The 21,445-nt window shown below is 47.3% G+C and overlaps 1 protein-coding gene across 1 annotated transcript in view; it reads right to left on the bottom strand.

The window, feature by feature from the left end:
• LOC141220372 (uncharacterized) overlaps positions 1–21,445 on the bottom strand; it is a 796,264-nt gene that overhangs the window by 631,404 nt on the left and 143,415 nt on the right. The gene's annotated exons all lie outside the window — the stretch shown is intronic.

Here is a 21,445-nt window from a genome sequence, read left to right on the forward strand (position 1 = left end):
TGACCATCAAAATTGGTAGAGTCGAACTGGCCGCACAGGGACTGATCATTGTAGATATTGACAAACATGAGAGTCACCCAAAAATAACCCTAGGAACTAATGTAATTGAAAATTGTCTTGCAGAGGTGATTTTCCTTTTACAGCAGGTTGCCAAGAATGCCAGCTCCGGCGAGCAGCGGGTGCTCCAGAAAGAAATCCGGGCACTGATGCAACGGCAACAAGTGGAACTCTCCGGCGGTGAGATTGGTAGCGTAAGAATGTGTGACCCTTTTCCTATTGCCATGCCCCCAAAAAGTGAAATGATGATTTGGTGCCGGGCAGCTATTGGTCTGAGAGGTAGAGATTACCAGGCAATGGTAGAACCAGTTTACTCAGACAGTAGGCCCACCATTTTGACAGCACGGGGGGTGGTCAATGTACGCCATGGGAGGGTGCCCGTTCGCATAATAAATATCGGGGAGAGGGAAGTGTACCTGCCCCGGTATGCCACGCTAGCCAAATTATATACCACTAATCAAAATTCTATACAATCTGTGGAACCCTTGCCTCCATCTCACCCGGAGGAAGGTAACGGCTCTAAGAAAGACATGGAGGACTGGTGTCAGCAGCTACATTTGGGTACTGACTCCACTCCTTCACACCAGAAACAAGGAGTCTATCGGGTAGTTCAGGAGTATGAGAGAGTGTTTAGTAAACACCCGTTAGACTTCGGGCGAGTCAAGGGGGTAGAACACCGCATCCCCACGGGAAATCATCCTCCCATAAAAGAGAGGTATCGACCCGTACCCCCTGCACATTACCAACACGCCAAGGGGATGCTTAGAGACATGAAGGAGGCTGGGGTAATTCGGGATAGCTGTAGCCCCTGGGCAGCCCCGCTAGTTTTAGTCAAAAAGAAAGACAACACCATGAGGATGTGTGTAGATTACCGGAAAATCAACCGTATCACACACAAGGATGCGTACCCCTTACCAAGGATAGAGGAGTCATTGGCTGCTTTAAGATCTGCTAACTTCTTCTCTACCCTGGATCTCACTAGCGGGTACTGGCAGGTTCCTGTAGCAGAGGCGGACCGGGAGAAGACCGCATTCACCACCCCGATGGGACTTAGTGAGTTCACCTGCATGCCGTTCGGACTCTGCAACGCCCCAGGGACCTTCCAACGATTAATGGAGTGCTGTCTGGGCCACAGAAACTTCGAGACGGTCCTGTTGTACCTGGACGATGTCATCGTATACTCCAAAACTTATGAGGACCACCTGAAACACCTGGCGGAGGTGTTCGAAGCTCTGGCGAGTTACGGCCTAAAGGTGAAACCCTCCAAGTGTCACCTCCTGAAACCAAAGGTGCAATACCTGGGACACGTGGTGAGCGCTGACGGAGTGGCTCCCGACCCCGATAAGATCACCGCAATCAAAGGATGGCCAAGCCCTTCCAGCGTAAAAGAAGTGCGGCAGTTCCTAGGGTTGGTAGGCTACTACCGAAGGTTTATTCCCGGTTTCACCAAAAAGGCGGCGCCTATGCAGGACCTCCTGATAGGCCAGTCCCGGAAGGCCAAGAACCAGAAGCCGCCCTTCAAATGGGAAGAGCTAGAGGAAGAGTCCTTCCGCCAGCTGAAGATGGCCCTCACGGGGGATGAAATCTTGGCGTATCCGGACTATAGCCAGCCCTTCATCCTCTACACCGACGCCAGTAACGTCGGGCTAGGAGCCGTACTGTCCCAGATTCAGCAGGGGAAAGAACGAGTAATCGCCTATGCCAGCCGAAAACTGCGACCCACCGAAAGGAATCCCGAGAATTATAGCTCATTTAAGCTAGAGTTCCTGGCCGTGGTATGGGCAGTCACCGAGCGCTTTAAGCATTACCTCGCTTCTTCCCGGTTCACCGTATACACGGATAACAACCCGCTGACACACCTGGACACGGCAAGACTCGGTGCCCTGGAGCAGAGGTGGATGGCCCGTCTGTCCAACTACGAGTTCACAATCAAATACCGGGCAGGGCGCTCCAATACCAACGCGGACGCCCTGTCCAGGATGCCCAACCTGCCGGACGGAGGAGAAGATCCGGAGGGACTGGAAGAAGTTGAACTCCCTGCGTTCCACCGTCATGGGACTATCCAATATTCCCACCGGGTAAGGAGTAAGCAGGCTGCTACGTTGAACCCCTTACCTCACTAGAACTGGGCGGAAACGCAAGACAGCGACCCTGCCGTCCGACTGGTGAAGGAGATGCTGACTCGCCCGGAGGCTAGCCTGGAATCAGACGCTCCAGAGGAAGCCAAACAACTATGGGCAGAGAAGAGTCGACTGTTCCTTTACAAGGGGAAGTTGTGCCGCAGAATGGTTAACTCCAGGACGCATGAACTACTCTGGCAAGTAGTGGTGCCACGAAGAGACGCAGCCATGGTGATGGAGGCATACCACGACGGAGCTGGACACTTCGGGTGGAAAAAGCTGGAGTTCCTGCTGCGCGAGCGGTTCCACTGGGTAGGCATGAGGGGAACCATCGAGAAGTGGTGCAGAGACTGTGGCCCGTGCAATCTGAGAAGGAAGGACCGGGCCAGCCAGAAGACTCCCCTGCAGTCCATCGTCACCCGGCAACCGTTGGAACTGGTAGCCTTGGATCATGTAAAACTGACCCCCAGCAGAAGTGGCTACGTCTACGCGTTAACCATCGTGGATCATTACTCCCGGTTTCTGGTTGTCGTCCCCGTCAAGGACTTAACGGCTCAAACAGCAGCTAGAGCCTTCCAGCAGCACTTTTGCCATCCACACGGGTACCCGGACCAAGTGCTGACGGATCAGGGACCTGCCTTTGAAGCGGAGGTCTTCCAGGAATTCTGCAATCTGTATGGCTGCCGGAAGATAAGGACGACACCCTACCATCCGCAAACTAATGGACTTTGTGAGAAAATGAACCAGGTGGTAATGGATCTTCTAAAAACGTTGCCCCTGGAAGAACGCAGTCTGTGGCCTGAGAAGTTGCCCGATCTGGTGGACCTATACAACCACATCCCGGTAGGTTCCACCAACTGTACCCCGGCTTACCTAATGAGGGCAAGACCTGGTAAGTTACCTGTTGACCTGGAAATGGGAGTCCTGACGCCCGAGGACACTTCACCAGAAACAGACTGGGACACAGAGAGGCAGCAGCAGTACCGGAAAGTACAGGAGAGCGTGGAGCGAAGTCTCTGTCAGGCTAGGGAAAGACAAGAGAAGACTTACAACCAGTATGCTCCCGCTGTTCCCCTGGTACCCGGAGAGCAGGTCTTGAAGAGGAAGAGACGGCTCCACAAGTTGGACGACCAGTGGGAGAAGGACCCGTACACCGTACTGCCCTCAAGCCACGAGAACCCGAAGGTCTGTACCATCAGTAAAGACGGAGGGGAAACCACAGCCATTGTATCCCGGGACCACCTGAAGAAGTGTCCCGAACAACTGAGGAACCCTGAGGAGGAACAGGAAGACCATCGACCCGTGGAAGAAAGGGAAGATATGGTTAGTACCGTGCTCGGAGACTTCCCTCGGTCTTGGACTCAAGTCAATGGTGCAGTTGTGGTACCCGTACTCACCTTCCTCCAACCATCATCCCAAGAACCTACGGAGCAACGGGTAGAGCTGGAAGAGCAGCCGGTCCAGGAGGCAGAAGACTCCACCCAAGCGGAACAGGAGAATCAACCCTCTGCTTATAGTGAGCCTGCCGTACCCCTAGTGAGACAAAGAGCCGGTAGACAGCTGCCCAGTTTACCCTTGACAGCTCCTACACCCTGTAGTTCAGGGCCAGACAGTCAGCTCCGTAGGTCCACTAGGGCCACTAGAGGCCAGTTACCCGCACGTTGGAGGATCTAAATGTTTAAGTTGTTTTATAATGTTTACCTGTTTATTGTTGCTTGTGTGTAATTTTGTGTTTCTAGTTGTTTTTAGGAGTCTTCGGTGGATTTACCGGGAATCCTTTGTATATAGTTGGAGCGTAACCCAGGATGGACTAGAGACTGTTAAGGACTCGGGGTAGGACAGACCCCTACCTGGTTACGTCTCCCTGTGTTGGTGAAATGGACACCTTTGCTTTTCTTCAGAGACTGCACCCGGTTGCGGACACGCCGTAACCATCTTATTATGTTTTCTTATTGTATTATTAATGTTTTTACCTTGTTATGTTTTTCTAATTGTGTTTAGTCCCGGAGTACTAAATTTTACTAGGGGGGAATGTGACACCCCAGGGGTCTGGTTGCCACAGTAACGTAATGTTATGTCTGAGAGCAGGTGGGAGGTCCTTTGGTCAGGGATCCTGTGCATGCCACACCTCCTGCCCAGCCTTGGGAGGGGAAGAACTTCCCCTGTATAAACCCGGGGCTGAGGCAGGGTTAGTCAGTCCAGGAAGAGTAGAGACAAGAGCAGCATAGGAAGCAGCAGAGTCACAAGGAGTCAGGGGCTGGCAGCTAAAGAGCTCGCCCTGACTAAGAAGATTCTTTACCGGACCCGGAGTCCGAGGCTGTGGGGGCTAATCTCTACCCAGCAGCAGAATCCGTCAGGCAGGGGATTTCAGGTCCTCTGGCCCAGAAGCCCGAAGGCACGGTCACACGCGTGGGACCAGCACCGCCAACGTGGAGCGGAAGCCATTAGAAGGCCCCGAGTCACCGGCCATACGGGTGAGCACCACACGGTACACTCAGGGACGTGGGCTACTTACATCAGCTTCTAGCAAGGTAGCCAGAAGAGAACAGTCAGCTTGGGAGGCCTACAACTACGCCTGGCCAGGGGAGATCCCATCTGCTCAAGGACTGACCAGGCCCCGTTCGCTAGCAAGTACTCCGGGAGGGTCTATCGTTGTTACCAGTAAAGACCCTGAACTCTACCATACCGTCTCTGAGTGGTTCCTGCTACCCCCATCATCCACGTCGGCTGCCCTGAGGCCATACCCCTCCCGTTGGGGGTTATACTATCACGCTGCACCATCCTTCCACCGGCCTCAGCGGTCTGCCCTGCAGCAGCAGCCCCCTGGCTGCACTCAACGGGTGGCGTAGTCATCAACCATTTTCTACCAATAGACTGCCGTCCAGTTTGACTCCCTGGGCACGGACCGGGTCACCGCCACGAGACTACAACCCTCAACAGATCCGGCTCCGGGTAAGCTCTCGCCTGCGCAGCGCGACACAGGCCCAGGGGCGCGTCAACTTCAAGGAGAGAACAACGGAAAGGACACCATTGTAGGCATTTACTACAGGCCACCTGGGCAAGCTGAAGATATGGATGAACTCTTTATGTATCAAATGACCAAGTTCTCCAAAAAATATGACGTAGTGGTCATGGGAGATTTCAACTATCCAGACATTTGTTGGGAATCTCTCTCAAGTAAAACTAACAGGTCAAGCAAATTCTTATCCTCTCTTGCTGACAACTTTATCTTCCAAAAGGTAGGGGAGAAAACAAGGGGATCTGCTACTTTGGATCTAATCCTTATAAACAGGGAGGAAATGGTTGAGGAGGTAAAGGTGGCTGGGACGCTAGGAGGCAGCGATCATGCTATTATAGAATTTTGGATAAGTAGAGGAGGAAGACATGTGAAGACTCAAACTTCAAGGTTAGATTTCAGAAAGGCAGATTTTAAGAGACTCAGAAAGAGAATAGGAGGGATCCAATGGCTGGATGTCCTTAAGGACAAAAATGTCCAGGAAGGATGGGAAATTTTTAAAAATGAGATTCTCAAAGCACAATCGTTAACAATCCCGAAAAGTAGGAAGAATGGGAAGCATTTAAGGAAACCAGGATGGATGAACACAGAACTTAAACACATGCTAAAAAGAAAGAAAGAAATGTTTATTAAATGGAAAGAGGGAGGCATATCTAAAGAAGATTATAATGCAGTCTGCAGATCCTGCAGGGCACGTATCAGGTTAGCTAAAGCTGACAATGAATTAAGGCTTGCAAGAGATGTCAAAAGCAATAAAAAAGGATTTTGGGGGTATGTCAAAAGTAAAAGAAAAGTCAAAGATGCTATAGGATTTTTACAGGATGAAAATGGAGAAATGGTAAGAGAGGATGTTGAGAAGGCCGAACTTTTTAATTCCTATTTTGCATCTGTTTTCTCTCAGAAAGAAAATGTAACATCAACTGATCTTCACTGTCCTTTTAAAGGAATAGAGGAATCCAAGTTATCTGTAAACAGAAAGATTGTGAGGGAATATTTAGCTAACATAAATGAGTTCAAGTCTCCAGGTCCAGATGAATTACACCCCAGAGTACTGAAGGAGATCGTAGAAGAAATTTTAGAACCACTCTCCATAATCTTTGAAAATTCTTGGAGAACAGGAGAAGTCCCAGAAGACTGGAGAAGAGCAAATGTTGTTCCTATCTTCAAAAAGGGGAAGAAGGTGGACCCAGGGAACTATAGGCCGGTGAGTCTGACTTCTATACCAGGAAAGATCTTTGAACAAATTATTAAACAACATGTATGTAAGTACATGGATAAGAATGAAGTGATTAACCAGAGTCAGCATGGGTTTGTAACTAACAAGTCATGTCAGACTAACTTAATTTCCTTCTATGACAGAATCACTGACTGGGTGGATCAGGGAAATGCTGTAGATATAGTATATCTTGACTTCAGCAAAGCATTTGACAAAGTATCTCACACCATCCTTATTGAAAAAATGACCAAGTATGCAATGGACCAGGCAACTGTTAGGTGGATTCATAACTGGCTTAGTGATCGGACTCAAAGGGTGGTTGTAAATGGCTTCACATCCAGCTGGATGAATGTCTCAAGTGGGGTACCACAGGGCTCCGTCCTGGGACCTGTATTGTTCAACATCTTTATCAATGATTTAGATGAAGGAATTGAGGATAAACTGATTAAATTTGCTGATGACACAAAGCTAGGAGGGATAGCTAATACTAGAGAAGAGAGAGAGAGGATTCAAAAAGACCTAAATAAACTGGAGCAGTGGGCAGCAACCAACAGAATGGTTTTTAACAGGGAAAAATGCAAAGTACTATATCTGGGCAATAAAAATGAAAAAAGCATATACAGAATGGGAGGAATAGAGCTAAGCAACAGTACATGTGAAAAAGACTTAGGTATACTAATAGATCATAGACTGAACATGAGTCAACAGTGTGATGCAGCAGCAAAAAAGGCAAATACAATTCTGGGATGTATTAACAGAAGCATACAGTCTAGATCACGTGAAGTCATTATCGGTCTTTACTCCTCTTTGGTCAGACCTCATCTGGAATACTGTATACAGTTTTGGGCACCACATTTTAAAAAAGACATAGACAAACTGGAGCAAGTTCAAAGAAGAGCGACCAGAATGGTGACTGGTCTGCAAACCATGTCCTATGAGGAACGGTTGCAGGATTTGGGAATGTTTAGCTTGCAAAAAAGAAGACTGAGAGGAGACTTAATAGCTGTCTATAAATATGTCAAGGGCTGTCACATTGTAGAAGGATCATCTTTATTCTCATTTGCACAAGGAAAGACTAGAAGCAATGGGATGAAACTAAATGGGAGGAGACACAGATTAGATATTAGAAAAAACTTTTTGACAGTTAGGGTGATTAATGAGTGGAACAGGCTGCCACGAGAGGTGGTGAGTTCCCCTTCAATGGACGTCTTCAAACAGAGGCTGGACAGACATCTGTCTGAGATGATCTAGTGAATCCTGCTTTGAGCAGGGGGTTGGACCAGATGACCCAGGAGGTCCCTTCCAACTCTACCATTCTATGATTCTATGATTCCTACAATGTGGGACCTGGATGGGGACATTCCTACAATATAGGGACCTGAATGGGGACATTCCTACAATATGAGAACCTGGATAGGAACATTCATACAATGTGGGACCTGAATGGGGACATTCCTACAATATAGGGACCTGAATGGGGACATTCCTACAATATGGGGACCTGAATGGGGACATTCCTACAATGTGGGAACCTGGATAGGAACATTCATACAATGTGGGACCTGAATGGTGACATTCCTACTATGTGGGAACCTGGATAGGAACATTCCTACAATGTGGGACCTGGATAGGAACATTCCTACAATGTGGGACCTGGATGGGGACATTCCTACAATATGGGGACCTGAATGGGGACAGTCCTACAATATGGGGACCTGGATAGGAACATTCCTACAATGTGGGACCTGGATGGGGACATTCCTACAATGTGGGACCTGAATGGGGACATTCCTGCAATATGGGGACCTGGATGGGGACATATCGACAATGTGGGGACCTGGATAGGGACATTCCTACAATGTGGGGACCTGGATGGGGACATATCTACAATATGGGGAACTGGATTGGGACATATCTACAATGTGGGGACCTGGATAGGAACATTCCTACAATGTGGGGACCTGGATAGGAACATTTCTACAATGTGAGGACCTGGATGGGGGACATTCCTACAAGATGGGGACATTATAACAAGATGGGGACCTAGATGGGGGACATTACGACAAGATGGGGACCTGGATGGGGTTCATAATGACAAGTTGGGGACCTGAATGGAGACATTCCTACAATATGGGAACCTGGATAGGAACATTCCTACAATGTGGGACCTGAATGGGGACATTCCTACAATATAGGGACCTGGATAGGAACATTCATACAATGTGGGACCTGGATGGGGACATTCCTACAATGTGGGACCTGAATGGAGACATTCCTACAATATGGGAACCTGGATAGGAACATTCCTACAATGTGGGACCTGGATGGGGACATTCCTACAATGTGGGACCTGAATGGGGACATTCCTACAATATGGGGGCCTGGATAGGAACATTCCTACAATGTGGGACCTGGATGGGGACATTCCTACAATGTGGGACCTGAATGGGGACATTCCTACAATATGGGGACCTGGATAGGAACATTCCTACAATGTGGGACCTGGATAGGAACATTCCTACAATGTGGGACCTGGATGGGGACATTCCTACAATGTGGGACCTGGATGGAGACATTCCTACAATATGGGAACCTGGATAGGAACATTCCTACAATGTGGGACCTGGATGGGGACATTCCTACAGTGTGGGACCTGAATGGGGACATTCCTGCAATATGGGGACCTGGATGGGGACATATCTATAATGTGGGGACCTGGATAGGGACATTCCTACAATGTGGAGACCTGGATGGGGACATATCTACAATATGGGGACCTGGATAGGAACATTCCTACAATATGGGACCTGGATGGGGACATTCCTACAATGTGGGACCTGAATGGGGACATTCCTACAATATGGGGACCTGGATGGGGACATTCCTACAATGTGGGACCTGGATGGGGACATTCCTACAATATAGGGACCTGAATGGGGACATTCCTACAATATGGGAACCTGGATAGGAACATTCCTACAATGTGGGACCTGGATGGGGACATTCCTACAATGTGGGACCTGAATGGAGACATTCCTACAAAATGGGGACCTGGATAGGAACATTCCTACAATGTGGGACCTGGATGGGGACATTCCTACAATGTGGGACCTGAATGGGGACATTCCTACAATATGGGGACTTGGATAGGAACATTCCTACAATGTGGGACCTGGATGGGGACATTCCTACAATGTGGGACCTGAATGGGGACATTCCTACAATATGGGGACCTGGATAGGAACATTCCTACAATGTGGGACCTGGATGGGGACATTCCTACAATGTGGGACCTGAATGGGGACATTCCTGCAATATGGGGACCTGGATGGGGACATATCTACAATGTGGGGACCTGGATAGGGACATTCCTACAATGTGGGACCTGGATGGGGACATTCCTACAATGTGGGACCTGAATGGGGACATTCCTGCAATATGGGGACCTGGATGGGGACATATCTACAATGTGGGGACCTGGATAGGGACATTCCTACAATGTGGGGACCTGGATGGGGACATATCTACAATATGGGGAACTGGATTGGGACATATCTACAATGTGGGGACCTGGATAGCAACATTCCTACAATGTGGGGACCTGGATAGGAACATTTCTACAATGTGAGGACCTGGATGGGGAACATTCCTACAAGATGGGGACATTATAACAAGATGGGGACCTAGATGGGGGACATTACGACAAGATGGGGACCTGGATGGGGTTCATTACGACAAGTTGGAGACCTGAATGGGGGACATTACGACAAGATGGGGACCTGGATGGGGCATTACTACAAGATGAGGACCAGGATGGTGCATTACTACAAGTTGAGGACCAGGATGGGGCATTACTACAAGATGAGGACCAGGATGGTGCATTACTACAAGATGAGGACCAGGATGGGTCATTACTAAAAGATGAGGACCAGGATGAGACATTACTACAAGAGGAAGACCAGGATGAGGCATTAGATGAGGCATTACTACAAGATGAGGACCAGGATGGAATATTTATACATAGATCACCCAATTGTTCCAGCTTACCATTCGCCTCCAAAAATACATAAAAATATTTTCCCACCACCATTAACCCCTTTACAACCCAAGGTGGTTTGCACATTAATGACCAGGCCAATTTTTACAATTCTGACCACTGTCACTTTATGAGGTAATTACTCTGGAACGCTTCAACGGATCTCCCTGATTCTGAGATTGTTTTTTCGTGACATATTGTACTTCATGATTGTCGTAAAATTTCTTCAATCTCACTTGCGCTTATTTGTGAAAAAAATGGAAATTTGGCAAAAATTTTGAAAATTTAGCAATTTTCAAAATTTTCATTTTTATGTCCTTAAATCAGAGACATATGTCACACAAAATAGTTAATAAATAACATTTACCACATGTCTACTTTACATCAGCACAATTTTGGAACCAACATTTTTTTTTACTGGGGAGCTATAAGGGTTAAAAGTTGACCAGCGAGTTCCCATTTTTCCAACAAAATTTAGAAAACCATTTTTTTAGGGACCACGTCATATTTAAAGTCACTTTGAGGGGTCTTTATGACAGAAAATACCCAAAAGTGACACCATTCTAAAAACTGCACCCCTCAAGGTGCTCAAAACCACATTCAAGAACTTTATTAACCCTTCAGGTGCTTCACAGGAATTTTTGGAATGTGGAAGAAAAAAATTAACATTTAACTTTTTTCACAAAAATGTTACTTTAGACCCAATTTTTTTTATTTTCGCAGGGGTAACAGGAAAACATAGACCCCAAAATTTGTTGATCAATTTCTCCTGAGTAAGCAGATACCCCATATGTGGGGGAACAGCACTGTTTGGGCGCACGGCAGGGTACGGAAGGGAAGGACTTTTTAAATGTAAAATTTGCTTGAATAATTAGCGGACGCCATATTGCATTTGGGGAGCCCCTGATGTGCCTAAAAAGTGGAAACCCCCCACAAGTGACCCCATTTTGGAAACTAGACCCCTCAGGGAACTTATCTAGATGTGTGGTGAGCACCTTGAACCACCAGGTGCTTCACAGAAGTTTATAACATTGAGCCGTAAAAATAAAATTTTCACATTTTTCCCACAAAAATGTTTTTCAGCCCCCACTTTTGCATTTTCATAAGGGTAACAGGAGAAATTTCACCATACAGTTTGTTGCTCAATTTCTTCTGAGCAAGCAGATACCCCACATGTGGGGGAAAACCACTGTTTGGGCGCACAGCAGGGTTCGGAAGGGAAGGAGCAAATTAGACTTTTTGATTGTAAAATTTGCTTGAATAATTAGCGGATGTGCCACTGATGTGCCTAAACAGTGGAAACCCCCCATAAGTGACACCATTTTGGAAACTAGACCCCTCGGGGAACTTATCTAGATGTGTGGTGAGCACCTTGAACCACCAGGTGCTTCACAGAAGTTTATAACATTAAGCCGTAAAAATAAAATTTTCACATTTTTCCCACAAAAAATGTTTTTCAGCCCCCACTTTTGCATTTTCATAAGGGTAACAGGAGAAATTTCACCATACAGTTTGTTGCTCAATTTCTTCTGAGCAAGCAGATACCCCATATGTGGGGGAAAACCACTGTTTGGGCGCACAGCAGGGTTCGGAAGGGAAGGAGCAAATTTGACTTTTTGATTGTAAAATTTGCTTGAATAATTAGCGGATGTGCCCCTGATGTGCCTAAACAGTAGAAACCCCCCACAAGTGACACCATTTTGGAAACTAGACCCCTCAGGGAACTTATCTAGATGTGTGGTGAACACCTTGAACCCCCAAGTCCTTTACAGAAGTTTATAACATGGAGCCGTGAATATAAAAAAAATCAAACTTTTTCCACAACAATGATGTTTTAGCCCCAATTTTTTTATTTTCACAAGGGTAAGAGGAGAAAATGGACCCCAAAAACTTTTGTGCAATTTCTCCTGAGTACGCCAATACCCCATATGTCAGGAAAATACAGTGTTTGGGCGCACGGCAGAGTTCAGAAGGGAAGGAGCACTGTGTGACTTTTTGAAACCAAAATTGTCTGGAATCGATAGCGGACGCCATGTCGTGTTTGAAGAGCCCCTGATGTGCCTAAATAGTTGAAACCCCCCACAAGTGACCCCATTTTGGAAACTACACCCCTCGAGGATTTTATCAAGGGGTATAGTGAACATTTTGAACCCAGAGGTACGACGCAAAATTTGATGACATTAGGTCATCATATTGAATAAGTTGTCATTAGTCTTGAGCGCAAGTGCTCGCTACTTGAGTTTGCATCGGGTACTCAGGTATGCACCATGTATCACAGGTGCTCAAGTGAAATGTTCGAGTCCCCTCCCGCATGTTTCACGGTTATTAGACACCCCCAAAAAAACATGCGGGGATCGCTCGAGCATGGCAGGCAATCCCCGCGAGGTTATTTTGGCCGCGAAGCATGTGGGGCGGAGACTCGAGCACCCGCGATACTCAATGCATACCCGAGTACCCGATGCAAACTCAAGTAGCGAGCACTTGTGTTCAACACTAGTTGCCATATCGTCATCTTTTTTTCTTTTTTTTTTAATAAGAAAAAAACAACCCTTACCCCCAACCCTAACCCTACCCTAGCCCAACCCTGACCCCAACCCTAATATTAGCACAACCCTAACCCCAACCCCAGCCCTAGTGTTAATTTTTTACGCCGTTACTCGTGCGGTATAAGTGATTAGACGACCTTATTCTTCGGGTCGGTGCGACTACAGAGATACCAGAATGATATCGGGTTTTTATGATTGACAGCTGTCACACACTAAGAGACACATATTTTGTAAAATCTAGTTTTTGCATCACCATATTTTGAGAGCTATAATTTTTCCATATTTTGGCCGACAGAGTCATATGATGGATTTTTTTTTGCGGGACAAGCTGACGTTTTTATTGGTGCCATTTTCAGGCACGTGACATATTTTGATCGCTTTCTATTCCAGCTTTTGGGAGGCAGAATAAACAAAAACCTACAATTCAGGAATTGTTTTTTTTTTTTTTTTTATTATTCTACTCAGCGTGTGGTAAAATTGATAAGGTAGCTTTATTCTTCGGGACAGTACGTTTACAGTGGTACCACATTTATATCGTTTTTCTATGTTTTGGCGCTTTTACACAATAAAAGACATTTTATAGAAAAAATTATTTTTTTGCATCGCTTTATTCTGAGAGATATAACTTTTTGAATTTTCGGATTATGGAGCTGTATGGCAGCTTGTGTTTTGCGGGACAAGATTACGTTTTCAGCGGTACCATTTTTATTTATATTCATCTTTTTGATCGCGTGTTATTCCATTTTTTGTTTGGCGGTATGATGATAAAGCATTGTTTTTTGCTTCGTTTTTTTTTTTTTTTTACCGTGTTCAATGAAGGGGTTAACTAGTGGGACAGTTTTATAGGTCAGGTCATTCTGGACGCGGCGATACTAAATATGTGTACTTTTATTGTTTTGTTTTTTTTTCATAATAATATTTATTGATGGGTACATTATATTTTTATTTTTGGTGGATTCTTTTTTTTATTTATTTTTTTATATTTTTACAATTTTTTAAAAAATTGTTTTTCACTTTCTGAGAGGTTTAACACTTTTTTACTTTGTCCCACTCTGGGACTTTCACTTTTTTTATTCTGATCGCCTGCATAGCATAGGGATGGAGCACCATCCCTGAGCCATGCAGGCAGTCAGCGCTGCACAGTGAGAAGAATGTTCGGTCATGCACTGCGCATGACCAAACAATCTTCCTGCTGTCTGGTGACCCGGATGTTGTCATGACGACATCAGGTCATCATGGCAACATCCGGGAAGCCGCGGCAGACAGCGCTGGAGGCCGGAAGAGGAGGTGAGTATTGCGATCACCTCCCCTTGCCACCGCAATGCTGCGATCGACTTCGATTGCAGCATTGCGGGGGTTAATGTGCCGAGAGCGGTGCGGGACCGCTCCCTGCACATAGTACCGGGTGTCAGCTATGACAATCAGCTGACACCCGGCGGCGATCGCGCCCGCACAGCCTGTGTGCGCGCACGATCGCCATGACGTACTAATACGGGTCAGGCTCTTAAAGCCCAGGGCACAGACGCGTATTAGTACGTCATGGGCTATAAAGGGGTTAATACAACATGAGGACAAATTCAAAAGGTGTATAGAAAAAAAAATAATATCACTAAAAATGTCATTTTGTCTTGCAAAGAATGCGGCCCATCTACCCAGCCGAGTTTGAGACCCTTGCTTTATAAAGTATCTTTGCTTAACAAACAGTTGTTTCTGAGAAGCTAATGATAGCAAATGATCAGGCAATATTTTCTGTGCATTTTCCCATTTCATTCTACTTGTGACTCCTTTTCGCAAACATTCTGTTGCAATTTTTGGGTTAACTCCTTTATTTTGGATTTTATCTTATTGATCTCCCCTATGCATATTCCCCGTACATATGCTTTCATAGCATCCCATATAAATCTCGTAGATGACGACCCATCATTAAAACGAAAATATTCTAAGATTCTAGAGCTAAGAGTAGGACCAATTAGTTGCAGCCAAAAAGGATTGATGTGCCATGTATAGTCCCCCGGAGACCTCACAGCACCCATCTGCAGTTGTACCTGTATAGGCGAGTGGTCAGAGACACTCCTTGGCAGATACCTCACAGATTTAATATAGGGTATGATTGATTCAAAGCCAATAACTTGGTCTATTCTTGACAAAGAATGATGGGAGGCGAAGTAACAGGAATATTGTCTGACATCAAGGTGCCATATTCTCCATAGGTCCACTATGCCTACCTCCTCTAGCAGATAATGTAGAGATGTATATTGTGCATTTGGAAAAATATTTCCAGTATGGAATTTATCCCAGAAAGGGTGGAGGTAGGTGGTAAAATCCCCTCCCCCTGCGAGGTTGGGATTTAGGAGGATGTTAGTTTTAGATCAGTTGCAGAACGGAGGGCACGGGAGGGGTGATAGACAGAAATGAGGGATGAGATATAGGGTGGTTCAGAACTGTGGAGGGCTTTATGGGTGAGAGAGATGAGTTTGTATTGTATTCTGTGGTGAATGGGTAACCAGTGCAATGACTGGCACAGGTTAGAGGCGTTGGTGAAGCGGCCTGATAGAAATACGACCCTGGCTGCTGCATTCAGAATGGATTGGAGAGGAGAGAGTTTGTTTACAGGGACACCGATTAGAAGAGAGTTGCAGTAGTCCAGACGAGAGTGAATAAGAGCAACAGTAAGAGTTTTTGCAGTATCAAAGGTGAGAAAATGTGGGGTTCTGGAGATGTTTTTAAGGTGCAGGTGACATGAGTGAGTGAGTGATTGTAGCCCAGTCAAGAGAGCTTGTAAAAGAACTTCTACATGATGTTTCAATGATGGAAAGAGACTGTCATCTACTGGCCAGACGCAGTCAAGCGGAACCAAGATATGCAAGGGAAGTTGCAGGGAGAGCAAATTCAGACGCTGGACCTGATCAGGTGACTTCCCGGAAGGAGTTCCGGAAAATAAGAGGCCAGCGCGCCAAACCTGAGGGGTCTTTGGCGCCAAGCAGCAGAAAGGAGCAGATGTGTTCCCTGCATCCTGAGAAACGCCGCGTGACAGGCCTAAGCCAGAGGCCTGTGAGGTGCCACAGCCGGGCACCGGTAAAAGAGCTCTGGATATCTCGCGGATGTTACCTCAGTGCTGTGCCTGCTGAGGAGACTAGGAACCTAATTGCGGTGCTGAGTGAGTTCGCGGAACCCGACGTCGCCCGCCGACAGACGAGGCCTGGACCCCCCTATCCAAGGCTCGAGAGACTGCCTCCAACAGCCAAGCAGAGAGGAGTTGAGAGACTTTTGCCCCAGGAAAGTCACGCCAGCGGAAGCGGAGGAGCTGCATACGTGAAAAGGGCCGTCACTTCCACTGTTAACCCACAGTACCGGGGACAATTGGGTTTAGATACTCAGGTTGGGAGGGGAACGGTTGGGACTAAAAGAGCACAACGTGATCTAATTGAATTTATGCGGATCCGTGAAAGTCAGAGCCCCTGGGCGGCTCCGATCGTGCTGGTCCGAAAGAAGGATGGTACCCTGAGATTTTGCGTGGACTATCGAAAGCTGAATGCCTGTACAGTCCGGGACTCCTATCCACTCCCCCGAATTGAAGAGTCTCTATCTGCACTAGGGAGCGCCAAATTCTTCTATTCCCTCGACCTGGCCAGTGGCTATTGGCAGGTCCCAGTAGCTGAGAAGGATCATCCGAAGACCGCTTTTGTTCTCCCTATGGGCCTGTTTGAGTTCGATCGGATGCCGTTCGGACTAACAAATGCGCCAGGGACCTTCCAACGGCTGATGGAGAGATGCTTGGGGGACCTCAACTTTGAAGCCACTTTAATAAATCTGGACGATATAATTATCTATTCCGCTACGTTTGAGGATCATCTCCGCCGATTGGAACAAGTGTTAGAACGGCTTCAGAGACACGGCCTGAAAATTAAGCCTCGAAAGTGTCGTCTCTTCAAACGAGAAATTGAGTATCTGGGGCACACTGTGTCCAGTGCAGGAGTACAACCCATTGCAGAGAAAGTAGCTGCCGTGCATAAGTGGCCCACGCCCGCCAACCTAAGGGAACTGAGGGCGTTCCTGGGGCTTGCTGGATACTACCGCAGATTCATTAAAGACTTCGCTAAGATTGCGATCCCGCTCAATGAATTGCTGAGAGGAACAGCTGGGGGGGCCAAGCGACAACCCATCCAGTGGGGCCCACGACAAGAAGAGGCTTTCCGAGCATTGAAAATGGCGGTAACAGATGCCCCAATCTTGGCCTACGCCGACTTTTCGCAGCCTTTCGTGTTGTACACCGATGGAAGCTTGCATGGACTGGGAGCAGTGCTGGCTCAAGTACAAGGAGGAAAAGAGCGAGTGATCGCGTATGCCAGCAGGTCACTCCAAGATACGGAGAAGAATCCGGAGAACTACAGTTAGTTTAAGCTGGAGCTACTAGCACTGGTGTGGGCCATGACCGAGAAATTTGCTGAGTACTTGTCAGGGTCAGAAGTGCAAGTGCGGACAGATAACAACCCTTTGGCCCACTTGGAGAATGCCAAACTGGGCGCGTTAGGACAGCAGTGGGTCGCAAGGATGTCCAAATACCAGTATAAGATTGCCTATCGGTCCAAGGCCCTGAACACCCATGCCAATGCCCTGTCCCGGGTCACTCATGCGGGGCCGAAGGAGGACAGAGATGAGGAGCTCGAAGGCGACGAGATTCTGGATTTCAGCCAGTTCGTCGCTGCCCAAGAGACCAAAGAGGAGCCAAAGCCCACTCAGATTCTGGGCCATTCAAGAGACGAATGGATACATCTGCAGCAATCCGATTCGGAGTTAGCAAAATTGAGGGAATGGGTCGCCCTTAATCAAAGACCCGACCAGGAAACCAGAGCCGCTTCACTTCCAATTATCCTACAAATCCTAGGTCAGTGGGAGAGGCTTCTCCTGAAGGACGGCTTGCTATGCCGAAGAATCCAGCTGCCTTGAGAGTTTGATGTTACCTGGCAGGTGGTAGTTCCAGGAGCGCTAGTAACACAGCTAGCCCAAGAAGCTCATGGAAGAGGTGCTCACTTCGGAGTAGAAAAGACCTTTCGGTGGTTGCAACGGCTGGTGTATTGGCCTCAACTGCAGCAAGAAGTCGAGGGAGTCTGCCGAGCATGTCGCCAGTGTGAGTTGAATAAGCCCCCGGAACAAAGAGCTCCCATTAAGACCATCCGAATTTCTGCCCCCTTGGAGGTCTTGATGATTGACTACTTGATGATAGGAACTTCATACAATGGTTATGGACACTGTTTGGTCATGACTGATCACTTCACCAAGTTCGCAGTAGTGACGCCTACTAAAGACCAGAAGGCAGAAGCCGCAGCTAAGGCCATCTGTCAAGATTTCATCCGGATTTATGGGTGCCCGAAGCGAATACATTCTGACCAGGGGGCCTGCTTCCAAGGGCGAGTGATGGATGAGTTGTACCGCATCTATGGAATCGACCATTCCCGAACAACGCCCTACCACCCGCAAGGGAACGGCGCATGCGAGCGCTTTAACCGAACCCTGTTGCAAATGTTGCGAACGCTGGAAGCGGACAAAAAGATGAAGTGGCCCGAATATGTGCCCGAGCTGGTGTGGGTGTATAATTATCGAGTTCATGCGACCACCGGCTACACCCCTTACATGTTGCTGTTTGGAAGAAGTAGCCGAGAAATCACTGAACTGGAGCTTGACTGCCGGAATCCCTCCTAACCGGTATGCTCAGGAAGAGTTCATCTGGTCTCAAATCCAACAGAAAATGCAGGAGTGTGCCCAACTCCTGTCTGAGCTTGCACTGCCTGGAAGGAGGCATCAGTTCTGCGAGAAGCCCACTCGCCCGAGGACTGGCGAGCAAAAAGGAGGGAGGAATGTAGCCCAGTCAAGAGAGCTTGTGAAAGAACTTCTACATGATGTTTCAAGGATGGAAAGAGACTGCCATCTACTGGCCCGACGCAGTCAAGCGGAACCAAGATATGCAAGGGAAGTTGCAGGGAGAGCAAGTTCAGATGCTGGACCTGATCAGGTGACTTCCAGGAAGGAGTTCCGGAAAATAAGAGGCCAGCGCGCCAAACCTGAGGGGTCTTTGGCGCCAAGCAGCAGAAAGGAGCAGATGTGTTCCCTGCATCCTAAGAAACCCCGCGTGACAGGCCTAAGCCAGAGGCCTGTGAGGTGCCACAGCCGGGCACAGGTAAAAGAGCTCCGGATATCTCGCGGATGTTACCTGAGTGCTGTGCCTGCTGAGGAGACTAGGAACCTGATTGCGGTGCAGAGTGAGTTCGCGGAACCCGACGTCGCCCGCCGACAGACGAGACCTGGACCCCCCTATCCAAGGCTCGAGAGACTGCCTCCAGCAGCCAAGCAGAGAGGAGTTAAGAGACGGTTGCCCCAGGAAAGTCACGCCAGCGGAAGCGGAGGAGCTGCATACGTGAACAGGGCCGTCACTTCCACTGTTCACCCACGGTACCGGGGACAATTGGGTTTAGATACTCAGGTTGGGAGGGGAACGGTTGGGACTAAAGGAGCACAACGTGATCTAATTTAATTTATGCGGAAGAGACTCACGGCCTAGCGGGAATAACCGGTGACCCCCGCTAGGGCCAAATGTACAGTTAAAGAACTTACGTGGTGTCTCCCATGACTGAGGGCATCACCCTACTTAAGAGACTTCGCCTTACTTAAGAGACTACACCTTACATAAGAGACTTCACCGTACTAAAGAGACTGCACCTTACTTAAGAGACTTCACCTTACTTTGAGAGGCTTCACCTTACTTTGAGAGACTGCGTCTTATTTTGAGAGATTTTGCCTTTTGTTGATACATTGAATTACTGTTCATTACCCTTGTTACTAATCCCTTGTTCAGAATACCTGTTGCATAAAATTGTTTATTTTCATCTCAGACTGTTCTCGCCTTGTGTCTTTGTGCGTTGCATTCCCGCACCTGCATTACATGATTGTATATGGGGGATAAAGGAAAGTTGTGTGTCAAATATGATTCCAAGACATCGAGCTTGCTGCTTGGGGGTTATGGTGGCGCAACCCAAGAAAATTGAAAAGTCAGGTATAGGTAGGTTAGTAGAGAGAGAAAAAACAAGGAGTTCAGTTTTGGAGAGATTCAGTTTCAGATAGAGGGAAGACATGATGTTAGAGACAGCAGACAGACAATCACTGGTATTTTGTATTAGAGTGGGGGTGATGTCAGGTGAAGAGGTGTATAGTTGGGTGTCATCAGCATTGAGATGGTTCTGGAAATCAAATCTGCTGATGGTTTGTCCAATAGAAGCAGTATACAAGGAGAAGAGGAGGGGACCTAGGACTGATCCTTGTGGAACCCCGATAGTAAGAGGAAGATTAGAGGAAGAAGAGCCGGCAAAAGATACCGTGAAGGAGCGGTCAGAGGTAGGAGAAGAACCAGGAGGGAACGGTGTCCTTGAGGCCTATACAGCGGAGCATAGTGAGGAGGAGCTGATGATCTACAGTGTCAAAAGAGAGATCCAGGAGAAACAGCAGGGAATAGTGACCATTAGATTTAGCTGTTAGTAGATCATTAGAGACTTTAGTGAGGGCAGTTTCAGTAGAGTGTGAGGAGCAGAAACCGGATTGTAAAGGGTTGAGAAGAGAGTTATCTGAGAGATAGCGGATTAGGCGGGAATGGACCAGGCGTTCCTGGAGTTTAGAGATGAAGGGAAGATTAGAGACCGGTCTGTAGTTAGCAGTGCAGTTCTGGTCCAGGGATGGCTTTTTCAGTAAAAGGGTTATGATGGCATGTTTAAGTGAGGAGGGAAAGATACCTGAAGAAAGAGAGAGGTCAAATATTTCAGTTAGGTGGGTAGTGATGTCAAGGTAAATTATATATATTATAGAAAATCAATTATTTTATTTTAATAGATTACCTAATCAGTGTGAATTAATATAGAGATGATGGAATAATCTATGTGTATGTATGTATGCAAATGTGTATATGCACATTGATTATGTTAATAGTTAATGATATATAACAGTTTCTGTTCTCAGGCTATGTGCCCACGATGCAGAAATGCTCCGGATTTTTCCTGAGCGTTTCTGTATCTCCCTGGCAGAAAAAATGTATGCGGATTGTACATGCGGATTTTACATGTGGATTGTACATGCGGATTTTACATGCGTTTTTCCTGCCAGGGACAAGCGGATGTGAAGCTTTCTTCACATGCATTTCCGCATGCACGTTGAAAAGCGCTTTCCAATCGATTTTAACATCACTTGGAAAGTGCTTGACAACTTGGTCACACTATATAAATCCATGCAAACGGTGTGTTCGAAAGAATGTTAAAAAATAAAAAATAAATGTCATACTTACCTTCTGATGGCCCCCGGTGTCTTTATCCAATGCGTCTCAGCTTGCCGGCAGCTCGCGGTACACTGAAGGACCTGCCGTCACATGACTAAATGACGTCAGCGCAGGTCCTTGAGTCTACCGCGATCTGCTGG

The sequence above is a fragment of the Phyllobates terribilis genome, unplaced genomic scaffold, assembly GCF_046119375.1.
Source record: "Phyllobates terribilis strain yellow unplaced genomic scaffold, ASM4611937v1 Scaffold_285__1_contigs__length_2463970, whole genome shotgun sequence".
NCBI lineage: Eukaryota > Metazoa > Chordata > Amphibia > Anura > Dendrobatidae > Phyllobates > Phyllobates terribilis.